At 35.8% G+C, this 15,278-nt stretch overlaps 1 protein-coding gene across 17 annotated transcripts in view; it reads right to left on the bottom strand.

Annotated features, from left to right (window-relative positions):
* The window catches only part of LOC307185259 (uncharacterized protein), a 1,189,055-nt gene that overhangs the window by 500,008 nt on the left and 673,769 nt on the right, over positions 1-15,278 (bottom strand). For all 17 annotated transcript variants that reach the window (XR_013827927.1, XR_013827928.1, XR_013827929.1 and 14 more), the window contains one exon: positions 13,828-13,907. The gene's annotated coding sequence lies outside the window, so the exon portion shown is untranslated. The remainder of the gene's footprint in view (positions 1-13,827; positions 13,908-15,278) is intronic.

Here is a 15,278-nt window from a genome sequence, read left to right as displayed (position 1 = left end):
AAACTGACAAAATTGAAGACAAAGAAAAATTATTGAAAGCAACAAGGGAAAAATGACAAATAACATTACAAGAGAACTCCCATAAGGTTAACCGCTGATTTCTCAGCAGAAACTCTACAAGCCAGAAGGGAGTGGCACGATATATTTAAAGTGATGAAAGGGAAGAACCTACACCCAAGATTACTCTACCCGGCAAGGATCTCATTCAGATTTGATGGAGAAATCAAAAGCCTTACAGACAAGTAAAAACTAAGAGAATTCAGCACTACCAAACCAGCTTTACAACAAATGCTAAAGGAACTTCTCTGAGTGGGAAACACAAGAGAAGAAAAGGACCTACAGAAACAAACCCCCCCAAAATTAAGAAAATGGTAATGGGAACATACATATTGATAATTACCTTAAACATGAATGGAATAAGTGCTGCAACCAAAAGACACAGGATTGCTGAATGGATACAAAAACAAGTCCCATATGTATGCTGTCTACAAGAGAACCACTTCAGACTTGGGGACACATACAGACTGAAAGTGAGAGGATGGAAAAAGATGCATTTCCATGCAAATGGAAATCAAAAGAAAGCTGGAGTAGCAATACTCATATCAGATAAAATAGACTTTAAAATAAAGAAGGTTACAAGGACAGACATTATATAATGATCAAGGGATCAAACCAACAAGAAGATATAACAATTATAAATATATATGCACCCAACATGGGAGATCCTCAATACATAAGGCAAATATTAACAGCTATAAAAGAGGAAATCAACAGTAACACAATAACAGTAGGGGACTTTAACACATCACTTACACCAATGGACAGAGCATCCAGACAGAAAATTATTAAGGAAACACAAGCTTTAAATGACACAATAGACCAGATAGATTTAATTGATATTTATAGGACATCCACCCAAAAATAGCAGATTACACTTTCTTCTCAATTGCACATGGAACATTCTCCAGGATAGATCACATCTTGGGTCACAAATCAAGCCTCAGTAAATTTAACAAAATTGAAATCATTTCAAGCATTTTTCCGACCACAAGCTATGAGATTAGAAATCAATTACAGGGAAAAAAAAAACGTACAAAACACAAACATATGGAGGCTAAACAATACTTTACAAACTAACCAAGCGGTCACTGAAGAAAACAAAGAGGAAATCAAAAAATATCTAAAGACAAATGACAATGAAAACACGATGACCCAAAACCTATGGGATACAGCAAAAGCAGTTAGTTCTAAGAGGGAAGTTTAAAGCAATACAATCCTACCTCAAGAAACAAGAAAAATCTCAAATAAACAATCTAACCTTACACCTAAAGGAAGAAGAGAAAGAAGAACAAGCAAAAACCTAAAGTTAGCAGAAGGAAAGAAATCATAAAGATCAGATCAGAAAAAAATGAAATAGAAACAAATAAAACAATAGCAAAGATCAACAAAACCAAAAGCTGTTTCTTTGAGAAGATAAACAAGATTGATAAACCTTTAGCCAGACTCAACAAGAAAAAGAGGGAGAGGACTCAAATCAAAAAAATCAGAAATGAAAAAGGAGAAGTTACAACGGACACCACAGAAATACAAAGCATCATAAGAGAAGACTACAAGCAACACTATGCCAATAAAATGGACAACCTGGAAGAAATGGACAAACACTTAAAAAGGTATAACCTTCCAAGACTGAACCAGAAAGAAATAGAAAATATGAACAGACCAATCACAAGTAATGAAATTGAAACTGTGACCAACAAACCAGGACCAGATGGCTTCACAGGTAAATTCTATCAAACATTTAGAGAAGAGCTAACACCCATCCTTCTCAAACTCCTCCAAAAAACTGCAGAGGAAGGAAGATTCCCAACCTCATTCTATGAGGCCACCATCACCCTGATACCAAAACCAGACAGAGATACTACAAAAAAAAAAAATTACAGACCAATATCACTGATGAATATAGATGCAAAAATCCTCAACAAAATAGTAGCAAACAGAATCCAACAACACATTAAAAGGATCATACACCATGATCAAGTGGGATTTATCCCAGGGATGCAAGGATTCTTCAACATACGCAAATCAATCAACGTGATACACCATATTAACAAATTGAAGAATAAAAACTATATGATCATCTCAATAGATGCAGAAAAAGCTTTTGACAAAATTCAACACCCACTTATGATAAAAACTCTCCAGAAAGTGGACATAGAGGGAACCTACCTTAACATAATAAAGGTCATATACGACAAACCCAAGCAAACATCATTCTCAATGGTGAAAAACTGAAAGCATTTCCTCTAAGATGAGGAACAAGACAAGGATGTCCACTCTCACCACCTTTATTCAACATAGGTTTGGAAGTCCTAGCCACAGCATTCAGAGAAGAAAAAGAAATAAAAGGAATCCAAATCAGAAAAGAAGAAGTAAAACTGTCACTGTTTGCAGATGATATGATACTATACATAGAGAATCATAAAGATGCCACCAGAAAACTACTAGAGCTAATCAATAAATTTGGTAAAGTACCAGGATACAAAGTTAATGCACAGAAATCTCTTGCATTCCTATACACTAACAACAAAAGATCAGAATGAGAAATGAAGGAATCAACCCCATTCACCACTGCAACAAAAAGAATAAAATACCTAGGAATAAACCTACCTGAGGAGGTAAAAGACCTGTACTCAGAAAACTATAAGCCACTCTTGAAAGAAATCAAAGATGACACAAACAGATGGAGAGATATACCATATTCTTGGATTGGAAGAATCAATATTTTGAAAATGACTACACTACCCAATGCAATCTACAGATTCAATGCAATGCCTATCAAACTACCAATGGCATTTTTTACAGAACTAGAACAAAAAAATCTTAAAATTTGTATGGAGACACAAAAGACCCCAAATAGCCAAAGCAATCTTGAGGGAAAAAAACAGAGCTGGAGGAATCAGAATCCCTGACTTCAGACTATGCTACAAAGCTACAGTAATCAAGACAATATGGTACTGGAACAAAATCAGAAATATAGATCAATGGAACAGGATAGAAAGCTCAGAGATAAACCCACACACCTATGATCAACTAATCTATGACAAAGGAGGCAAGGATATACAATAGAGAAAAGAAAGTCTCTTCAGTAAGTGGTGCTGGGAAAACCTGACAGTTACATGTAAAAGAATGAAATTAGAACACTCCATAACACCATGCACAAAAATAAACTTAAAATGGATTCAGGACCTAAATCTAAGACCGGACACTATAAAACTCTTAGAGGAAAATACAGGAAGAACACTCTTTGACATAAATCATAGCAAGATCTTTTTTGACCCACTTCCTAGATTAATGGAAATAAAAACAATAATAAAGAAATGGGACCTAATGAAACTTAAAAGCTTTTGCAAAGCAAATTATAAACAAGATGAAAAGACAACCCTCAGAATGGGAGAAAATGTTTACAAATTAATCAGTGGTGAAAGGGTTAATCTCCAAAATATATAAACAGCTCATGCAGCTCAATATTAAAAAAACAACAACAACCCAATCAAAAAATGCGCAGAAGACCTATACAGACATCTGTCCAAAGAAGACATAAGATAGCCAAGAGGCACATGAAAAGCTGCTCAACATCACTAATTATTAGAGAAATGCAAATCAAAACTACAATGTGGTATCACCTCACACCAGTTAGAATGGGCATCATCAGAAAATCTAGAAACAACAAATGCTGGGGAGGGTGTGGAGAAAAGGGAACCCTCTTGCACTGTTGGTGGGAATGTAAATTGATACAGCCACTGTGGAGAACAGTATGGAGGTTCCTTAAAAAACTAAAAATCGAATTACCATATGACCCAGCAATTCTACTACTGGGCATATACCCAGAGAAAACCATAATTCAAAAGGACACATGCACCCCAATGTTCACTGCATCACTATTTACAATAGCCAGGTCATGGAAGCAACCTAAATGCCCACTGACAGACGAATGGATAAAGAAGTACTGGTACATATATACAATGGAATATTATTCAGCCATAAAAAGGAACAAAATTGGGTCATCTGTAGATGTGTGGATGGACCTAGAGACTGTCATACAGAGTGAAGTAAGTCGGAAAGAGAAAAACAAATATCACATATTAAAACAAATATGTGGAATCTAGAAAAATGGTACAGATACACCGGTTTGCAAGGCAGAAATAGAGACAACAGATGTAGAGAACAAACATATGGACAGCAAGGGGGGATAGGGGAGAGGTGGTGGTGGTGGTGGTGGGATGAACTGGGAGATTGGGATTGACATGTATACACTAATATGTATAAAACAGTTAACTAATAAGAACCTGCTGTATAAAAAATAAATAAAATAAAATGTAAAAGAAGAGTGCTCTTATGCTGCAAATGTTTTGAGGTGGGCACTGGTTGGCCTGGTTTGGTTGTATTCCTATCCTTGAATTAATCTCCATCTTACTCTGATAGTCAGGACTGTGCCTCATGTTTTTTCCTGAACTCACAGGGTGAGTCAGGTTACCTTAAGCCCCATGGTTTGAAAATGGTGGAAACGTGGCTTCACATAGTTATTGTGGTCACTGTGTCCACTACATTCCAAACTTTGTTTGTAAATGCACACTTCTCTTCCCACAGAATTTCAAAATTCTAGTTTCAACATAACTCTACTATTCCAACTTGAATTAAAAGTACAAAACACTCTATCTACAAAGGGAACTAACCCAAGATTTTATCTAATTATTGCCTCTAGCTCGATGACTAACACCTGTGAGTGATGTCTATTTCACCAAGTCACATTTACAGGAAGCTATTCACAGTCTGACAATTTTTAGGGACCTAAAATATAGACCTTTAAAGACATTTTATCTAAAATAGGTAGTAGTTTGATGACTACTTCGATTATGTATATAAAAATATGCCAACATTGCAGCCTTGGGAGGGAAATCTCCATTGCCATTCAATCTATCTCTATTCACCACATTCCACATTTTAAGGTCTGCTACTTGGAAAGTACAAGCCCATTTCCTATTTATAGTATTGGTTAGGTTTCTTATGTTTCCAAATATCATAAATATAAAGTTCTGGGTGCAACTGGCTAGAGGGGCTGCTGAACTCAGTGGATGATCTAAACAAGTCATCTGAGCATCTCTTTCTATCGCTCTACTCTACTTTTCCCATGTTGGCTTATTTATGGGCTAAATTCTTTCTATGAGATGGTGAGGATGATTCCTGGCAGCTCTAGGCTTAAATTTTTGGAAAGGTAATAATTCCAGGAAATAAAGGGATGTTATTTTCTAACAGTTCTAAAAAAATCCTCTGAGTAGGTCTCTTACCAACTTTGCTTGAGTCATGAACTCCTGAACCTGTCTCTGAGGTGTTGTGATTACACAGACCTTGTACAGGGTATTCTCATACCTAGACATAGCAGGTGAGATCAACCCTACATTAAACACATAGACCAAGGATAAAGTGGGCCCATTTCCCTAAAGAGATGCTTGACAGAAGAGCATATGTCCAAGGCATCTGGATTCTATGTAGTTGACATTGTAAGAGAAGAGACTTACTAATAAGTGAGGTGCTTGGTACTATGTGTAATAATCTCCAATTTCTTTCAGTGGTCTTTTGCACATAAAGCATCAATGGCAAGTACCACAAATTGAATTTAGTCTATCTCTTCTCTCCTACATTAAGCAATTTAATTCCATAATCATATACTGAATACCTGTTCTTTGCTTTTAAATACATATGACATACCCTTCAATTAGTGGTAGTCTAGTAGAAGAGAGAGACATATAAAATGACTAACTCTGGGGGCTTCCCTGGTGGCACAGTGGTTGAGGGTCTGCCTGCTGATGCAGGGGACACGAGTTTGTGCCCCGGTCCGGGAAGATCGCACATGCTGCGGAGCGGCTGGGCCCGTGAGCCATGGCCGCTGAGCCTGCGCGTCCGGAGCCTGTGCTCCGCAGCAGGAGAGGCCACGGCGGTGAGAGGCCAGCGTACTGCCAAAAAAAAAAAAAAAAAAAAGAAAAAGACGAACTCTGCTATAAGACAGAGATGAATAAGTGAATGAATAAGTGCTACAGTAGAACTTAACTGGATTGATTTATTGGATTAGAACTGTAACACTCTTTTCCAAATTACATATTCTGTGTCTGTGAGTCAGTTTTTACTCCCGGGAATATAATAATGTTCTTCAATAGTTACAGAAGGTCTCTGTTTACCCATATTTTACTGGTCTCTTAAAATAGATGTTATGTATCAACATGCTTATCTCAAGCCAACTGCACAATTTAGATATGCTATGATTATTATTAAATGAGCTACCTGGAGTCATATCCCACCACCCACAATGGTGTATATTATCCAGATACATCAAAAATGGTTTCTTATGGTATGCAATGGAGTCAAAATATATTTTGACTCATATTTCCTAGGTGAGGACTAGGAAATATGACTTCTAGAAGTATATAACATCTTCTGAATGTAAAGATACCAATATAGTGCTGACACTTTGATTCATACATAGGAGTCATGGCAATTAACAGTTACAGTAGTTTAAAGTTCACAAGGAATATTCCTTTACGAATATTTTTTGACATAACGTGGATTTTCCAAGTTTATCATTTTGGCATAAATTCTCTCAGAATATATCTGGGATAACTAAGCACATGAGATTTATGGGTTTTGTAGGGAAAATCAGTTGCTTATTTCTTCACCTCATTGTTAATGATAAGGGTTATAAGGCAAGGGACAAGTAACCCAACTGATAAAATAAAATGTCAGGTTTTATGCTATTCTAAGACAGATACTGTAACTTACAGATATGGTTTCAGAATTGCAATTTACCAGCCAAAACTGTATATCTAAGAAACAACTTTAATACGATCATGTTTCAGCTATGCATGGCTGCCTGTATAACTATAAAATGATCAATATATACTTAGAAAGGGACTCTAAGACAGGGACCATTCCTCAGGAAAAACTGAGCCAGCCTCATTTCCTATTTATTCATGCAAAAACAAGTATACAATTTTCCAAACATTTAACACAGAAATGTTGCCATGTAATTTAAGAAATGGAGAATTAAGAAACAGAAGGGAAAAAAAATGGATTTCTTGACTTATGTTTTCTTATAGTTTCTGGATTGAGGGCCCTTTAACAAGATGACTGGATGGAGAAATCAGAAACACCATCTAAGGTATATGATGATGCATTATCATTTTTATTATCATTACATAATTGTATTGTCAAAGGATTCCCAGTAGAAGCTACAACTACCAAGAAGCAAAACAGCATTTTAGCTTTCAACATTTCTCCCTCAAATGTCACACAGAAAAAGGGAAAATGGAGAAGGTGGAATTAAAAAAAGAGGTTCTGAAGTAGAAAAGATATTTGGAAATTTTTAAATAAAAAAAAACAGTTGAAGCTTTTTATTCACAGCTTGTCTGTTTCCAATAATTAACATTTAAAAATATATAAAAGCTGATGTTAGGATTTAAAAACAAAGAAGGATCTACAAATTCTTTACCTTCCTGGGCTTCAATTGAGGAAGAAAATAATACCTTTCTCCTCAATACATTTAAATAATTCCATGAGAACACAGGCTGTTTTATTTACATAAATAATTTTGGTTGGAAAACTGTCAGATAGATATTCAAAAGTTATATCTTCATGATACCACCTCACTAAGACTGGCAGGGGGACAAAACCCATAAAGTCAGTTAAATACAGTTATGTTTGTCCGTGACGTCAGGGTTAAGATTATGAGGATGAAATTAGACCGCCAAATTTGTGATAGTGTTTGAAGAATGCAGGACTTCGTACCTAAAACTCTCTTTCCCTCACTGACTGCAAAGTGATGTAGTGTAATGTAACATGGTCACAGGTTCTGGACTTTTGGTTTGGCATCTTTACGGAGCCATTTTATTCTGTCTACTACAATCCCCTTTTAAAGTACTGATTCTCAAAGAAAGGAGTCATACTTTAAATCAATCTATCTAAACTGATCACAGCCAAGAATGCTTCACACACAGATTCCATACTTTGAAAATTTGTATCTAGTCTACTTATATTTATTAAGTGACCGGAAATTCATTGTGCTTTTATCAATCAAAGTACTTTATTACTAACAATGAGATCGTCTGATTCCCAGGAGGTAGCTACTGTTATTAAAATGAGTTGATACCACAAAGAAACATCATATTTGCCTTCGTTTACTTATCTTTCTCTTAAGTTGCTCAGGTTAGACTTTTTGGAACACATTGGATTTTCTGGATTCATGCTGAAATGTTCTTGAATAAATCTAAATTTTATTAATTTATTCAATTGTGAATTTGAATTACAAAATATCCTGATGATATTTTGACTCCTATGCAACTCTTTTTATTAGACAGTAAAATCATTCCTAATAGCCCTCCAGCAGACTTCCTCTCAGGTCCCATTGGCCAGGTTTCATTTTCAGCCTCTACTGCGGCAGATCAGTTCTCAACAAAGAGGAAGAAAGGAAGTGGCTGTGGAGCAGCAAACAGCACCACAGTACCAGCGCTGACAGTTTAATAATAAAGTTCATAATTCTGCACTGGCTAAACAAATAGTTTGTCTCTACTTTTGATGTGTGGTCGCTGACAGCTTTTTAAGGCCCACCCCTTCTGCCCCCCATCTGGACAAGCTGATAAGAAATAATCCCAGGCACTCCCACATTTGGCACCGTGGGACCCTCACCCTGGCTCCATTGCCTAATCACCATAAAAACCCCTTACTAGTCTCCTTTCCCTGCGTTCTCAAGCCATTTTTTAACCATCTTGGGAGTCTGTCTTGTTCTGCCCAGAAAACCTCATTTAAGTGAGTCATAAACCTTCTTATACCCTCTTAGTGTGTACGTAGTAACATCAGTCTTGACATCCAAACCAAATTTTGAGGAGGGTTCATCATTTTTCTGAGGGATGGCTTAAACAAATTCTTAAATTTTATAAAGTGTTTTTAAATGTATTAACTCTTTGATCTTTACAATAATCCTTTCAGGTGGTTTTAATTATCTAAGTGGTTACAGATCAGTAAACTGGGATTCTAGAAAATGAGTGACTTCCTCAAAGGCAGATGGTAAATGAAAAGCCTGTATCTCAAAAACTCCAACCAGTATTATTGCTTCTGTACTTCAGTACCTCTGATACATTTTCCAAATATGGTCTGGTAAATATCTTTATTTCAAGAGTAATTTAAAATTAATGATATATTATATGAGGCTTGCTAAAATTTCTGCACCATCAAAATTTCTGCAGAAACAGAAAACATACGTCAAATGATTGTGTGATAAAGATTTATAAACACTGGTATTTAAATTTTTAAAAATGAACTGTTTCAAAACCACTGGAAATTCCAAAGACATATAACCGAAAGTTAATCTGTACAGGTTAGGATTATATATACGTGCTTTAGGTCTAATTATGTATAAGAGTGTGTGTGTATGTGTGTGTGTGTTTGTGTGTGTGTGTTTTTCACAAGTTTTGAGACCTCCCTATGAGTCAGTCACTGTGCTCAGTCAGTGCCATACATATTCCGTCCCATTTGATCCTCACAGCAACCAAAGGAGGTAGATATTTTTCCTACTTCACAAATGACAAACCAGAGGCTTAGAGAGTTCATATAACTTTTTCAAGATTATAGACCTGAAATGTAGCAGACCTGGGATTTGAAAATAGACTACCAGGATCCAAGTAATAAAGTCTGTAATCTTAACAAGCATTTGACACTATCTCCCTGATAATTATGCTTCAGAAATTACAGTGTTTTGAGAGACCACTAATCAGTATATTTGAAACATTTTTAACTGTATTGATTGTGAAAAATTCAATAAACATATCACTAACTCAGACTTACCAATAATTTTAAGGTAATGGTTACCAAATATTATTTTCCATGTCCTAGGAGATAGCCTGAGTCTTCATATCATATCTTTAGAAATTATTATTAAAGAAAATAAAAATATCTCCATAATCGACTTTATATGTTCATTATTCATTTTATCCTTGCATTTCTACAATTATTTTTACAGTTCTAAAGTGCTTTCGCATTCTCATTTGCTCCTTATAAACAACCCATCAACGTAGGAAGAGAAAGCAGCATTATTTCTATTTTATAGCTGTAGCTACCACAGAGAAAGTTTGTACATAATGTTTCAGAGTCTGATGTAATGTTTTTGATTTGAGAATGAAGAAAAATGTTGAAAATACAACAGTTTCTGAAAAAAATTTTTTAAGTTATTTAATATATCATTATGTGCTCCACTGCAAGAAATGATTTATAAAGATGCCTCTAGTTGAAAAATGGGGGAGTTTAAAAAATTTTTTAAAACCTTATGCATATTCAACATGTAATATATTTTGGGGGGTATGGAACTTACACAATGAAGTATCAAATGAACAACAGGAGATAAAAGAAGTCTTTTAAATATTATTTTAATTTGCTCTAATTACTCTTAATATTACTTTTTCAATAAGATGACACATTTAATATTAGGATTCTAAGGAATGAACTTTATTCATTTGTTCATTCATTCAACAACTTACTGAGTGAGCACTGACCAAAATGGCCTTAATGTTCCCCTCAGCTCAACTAGACTTTAGACAAGCTTCTTCTTGACCCTATGCCCTTGAACTCCCTTTACTTAGAGAATTTACTTTAGAAAACTTGCAATTATAAATTATTTCTCTAACCCTTTGAGTTGTAATTTGTTTAGAAGACTCCTTCTAATTTTACAACCCAAGAATGTCTTTCTCAAGGACCTACAAGCCATCCCTTTGAAATGTAATCATCAAGCAAGATAGAACCCTATTTCTCAGTTTCTGTGGGAAGGCAGAAGCCTAACTTATGCCAAGCTGTAAAACTACCCTCTGTCATGAAGAGAGGAAAAAGTTTATCTTTCCACCCAGCTCTTAAAAACTCTCCCACCCTTTGGCTCAGAAGGGTTGACATCAGACTGAGTTTTGGCCTCTCTCCTCTATTGCAGTAGCTTCAAATAAAGTCTTCCTTGCCTATCTGGGTGCAATTTTCGCTTTGGCAGCATTAATTATTTGTTAAGCATTTTGCTAGACATTGAGGGTAACCCTAGATGAGTAGCATGTTTACCACACCATCAAGGAGTTCGGAGTTGGGAGCGAGGGAAGTGGGAACATGCAGATAATTAAAGAGGTCATTCCAATCTGTCATAGTGGTGTTATAAAATGGATACACAGAATGATAAATAATTTTAAAAACAGCAAACAAACCAAGGTACTTAAACAAGTAGGTCATGTAATACTTTCCAGAATAAAATTTGAGGTAAATCTTAAAGATAAGCTACTAGTAAATTTTAGGGTTACCATAACAAGCAAGGGCTCATTACTAGTAAGAGTTACAAATTAAAGCCAGTACCATTCCAGCTGCCCTAAGCACAATGGCAATCACCACACATTTATCCTGTCCTGACCATATCCTTCATGCAATACTTTTGAAAGTCACAGTGTAAGGCTCAAAGGATGTAAATATTAGTAAGGTGTTAAACCTGCCTCAAAGAGCTCACACTCTGCATTAATCCTCAAAACGTAACTACCAGTTTAAACCCAGCAAGATTGCAAAGTAGTGCAATCTGTTATTAGCTCCACCTTCCACTACCACCATACACTTCTTCTAGGCATCCAAGATACAACAGAGCTCCAGAGCCATCTTGGCCTCCAGCTACTCAAACCTATACACTGTATTAATCTGCCTGGATACTTTCCTGTGCTTCTTCCTGCTAATTAAGTATAATGTCCATAACATATATGTAATTCTCTCAGAGACCAAATATCTACCCACCTATTTTAATGGTAACAAATTTTGTCAATAAATTGGTTCTAATGTAGTAAGAGTTGATAAATTCAAGTCCTTCCTACCAGCATTGTTAAAAGATAAACTAAGGTATATTAAAAATGTTAAGAGTTTTTTTGAGCAAAAATCAATTCCACTCAGGCAGTAGCAAACTGGAAGTGGTTAGAGCACTCCATTGATAGGAAATAGGAGAGACACTTTTACGAAGAAAAGGAAGAAGCAAAACAAGGAAATTATTTGATTGGCTATAGCTTAAGCTTTTGCCTTATCTGCAAAAGTTTAATTGGCTGTTTGTGATTGGTTGTACTTAGGTTTTGATTTCTCAACCTTGAGGTGTTTACAGGCTTAGGTTTTGGTTTTGTTATAAAGGCTGCTAAGGTATTAGAACCACCTCATCTCCTGGCCTCCTTGTTTAATTAATAACAGCATATATCAGGGAGTGTTTGATGAAGGAATCTTATAAATTATCTAGGTCAACCACATTCTGAAACTTGAAACAGGCTCAGGAAACTGATACAGCACAATCAAAATCCTGCCTCTTCCACTCACTTCTGGGTGACTTGAGCAAGTGTTTTTCCCTTTGCTAGCTTTCACTTCTCTGATCTGCCAAATGAAAAAAATAACTGTCCCTTCCTATAAAGTTTTGGAAAATTAGCTGTCACTGACCAATCATGAGGGCTCCATAAATGTTAGTTATAAGTAACTTCCTTCTATTCAATCATTCATTCAATAAGTATTTGTTGGTGGCTAATGTGTGGCACACATTGTTTTGGGAACCGGTGACAAAGCAATGAACAATATTAAATACATTCCCCCAACTGGTCATCAAACTTCTATTTGAAGACCTCCAGTGAAAGGAAACCTACTACCTCCTGAAGCAGCTCATTTAGGCAATTGTGATGTAAGATATACTGCCTTAAATTAAGTAAAAATGAGTTACTTTGCAATTTCTATTCATTAACACTATTTCCACAGGACTAGAGATCCTACTGAGTAAGTGTGCTGACTTTTGACCACACAGGCTTTTAAATATAGAAGGCAGTTTGAAAGAAGCCTGGCTCCTTAAAGGCCTGCAATGCTCTCTGACTCTGGACTGGTCACTTTCTCCAAATCTACCCTTTGCTTGTTTTCCTGTGTCTCTTTGAAAGAATGGTGTACGGAACTAGCCATGGTACTTCCTTTTTTGAGATAATGTGCCTCTTTTTAATAAAGTCCAGGCTCAAAGTAGATTTACCAACAGCCACATGACAATAACAATTCATATTGAGCTTCAGGTCATCTGAAGCTCACCGGTCATCTGAAGCTCACCGGTCTAAGCCTCATATCCCTCATTTTATACTTGTAAAGTTTTGTGTTTTCTTTAAATAAACTGCAGAATGGTTTATATCTTTTTATATTTATCACAGCAACATATTGACATTAATTTGCCTCTAGTTTTCTTTACCATGCAATATTTTACCATCCCTCTCAATTTTGTGTAATTTGCAAATTCAAACATGGCACATCTCTCTCCATATAGGTCAGTGCTATAAAATGTAGGCCACTGCCAGTGTTGAGAGGCAAACTCATTGTTCCTGCATTAAAATTCTCCCTCCGGTTTAATATCAAGCTATTCATCATGACTGTTTAGATACCATCAATTCTTTATATATCCATCTGATAATGCTATTTTCTGTAGAGCCATATTACCATGGTGAAAATTCAAATTACAATTTCCAATATTCTTTTCTGGCATTTATCTTAGTCTTCATAATTTTTTTGGCCATGCCATGCCTCTTGTGAGATCTTAGTTCACCCAGCAGGGATCAAACCTGGGCCCTGGCAGTGAAAGCACTGAGTCCTAACCACTGGACTGCCAGGGAATTCCTAGTCTTTAAAATTCTTAAAAATTCTTACTCTCTAATATTCCTTCTACAAGTTCTTTCATAGAACAGAATCTAATCCTAGAATAAAAGAAATGTAAAAACTTACTTTTAGAATCCAATCATTCCCTTACAATTTCTTCATCCTTTGGAGGTGTTTTCTCCTTTTTCTTCCTTTCCAGATATTTGCTTTAAGTGAGAGGACAACAATTTGAGCAGTTATAATCTCTTCACATCTTTCTCATGTATATTTATACCTCTAAACCCAAGGAGTGGGCTCAATTCCTTCCTTCCCTCTCACCTTCCTCTCTCCCTCCCTTCTACCCTTCCTCCCTCCCCTCCTTCCTCCCTCCCTCTCTTCTTTCCTCCCTCCCCTCCTTCCTCCCTCCCTCTCTTCTTTCCTTCCTTCCCACCCTCCCTCCCTCCCTCCCTCTGCCTGGGCTTACTTCTCTTTCAGCACCACCCCCCACTGCCATCTGCTTTTCTTTCTCCAGAAATAATTATAAAATAAACTTTTGTTATCAAGAGGTAATATAAAGTGCAAAGAGCACACATTTTTGGTGGAGCAAGTAATTTTCTATGATTTGGGCACTTGCTTAATCTCTTTAAACTTACTTCATAAGTTTTTATGAACAATAACTGAACAGATATAAAAGACTTAGAGCATTTTTAAAGCATAATAAACGTTAAATAAATGTTAATGTAGCATGAGTTTAAAGTTACACTCTACAATTTAGATGGCTGAAATATGTTGTTTGTGTTTTTACCAGAAACCGATCTACTCTCTACTACAGATTCCTCATTCCCACTCAATAGTGGGAAGAGGGGAAGCAGTGTGAACAGACTTTCAACTCAGCACCAAAACTATCTTAGTCTATCTCAGTTTTAAAACAGTGGTTATTGGATGCTTGTTGTTGTTGTTTTGCTGTTGCTGTTTGGGAAATACTCAGTAAATTTAAAAAATCTAATATCCTATCCATGTAGATATTCCTGCTTCTTCAAAGAAACTCTGTTTTCTCCTTATTTCCATGGTGGTCTTAGGCAAAATTCTCATCATAGTCACCCTTCCTCTGGTCCCATTTACAAAAGCAGAGCACTTTCTCCTTCACTTCTTTGTCTGGTGGAAACTTTCCTTCCATCACATCTTAAATCCTAACTATGACTTAAAATAAAATTCTATGATTTGAGACCCCCAGACACGGCTCTTGAAATGTAAAAGGGAGTATTTGGAGCAGACTGTCTTTAGGCAAATTAGAAAAGAATCATACCATCCTCAACTCAAAGAAGGAAGTGAAAGTATTTTTTTTCATTTTTAATAATAACAGTGACAAAAAACAAAGTCATTCTGTACAAATACTGTAGATCAAAATTTGAAAATAATGTAACAAATTTGAATTTTTAATTACAGTTATTTAAAAGTTAAGGTCACTAGGATATAATAATTTGTTGTGAAAGAGTTATACTCCTTGCTTTCATGGAAATGAAAGTGTTTATTACAATTTCTATGCATACTTCCTCCAATATTTGTTTTCTATCAAAAAATAAATTTGGTTAATGTGA

Source organism: Stenella coeruleoalba, assembly GCF_951394435.1.
Source record: "Stenella coeruleoalba genome assembly, chromosome: 4".
Lineage (NCBI taxonomy): Eukaryota > Metazoa > Chordata > Mammalia > Artiodactyla > Delphinidae > Stenella > Stenella coeruleoalba.
The sequence above is the reverse complement of the archived record's forward strand: the minus strand, read 5'-3'. Positions and strand labels throughout refer to the sequence as shown.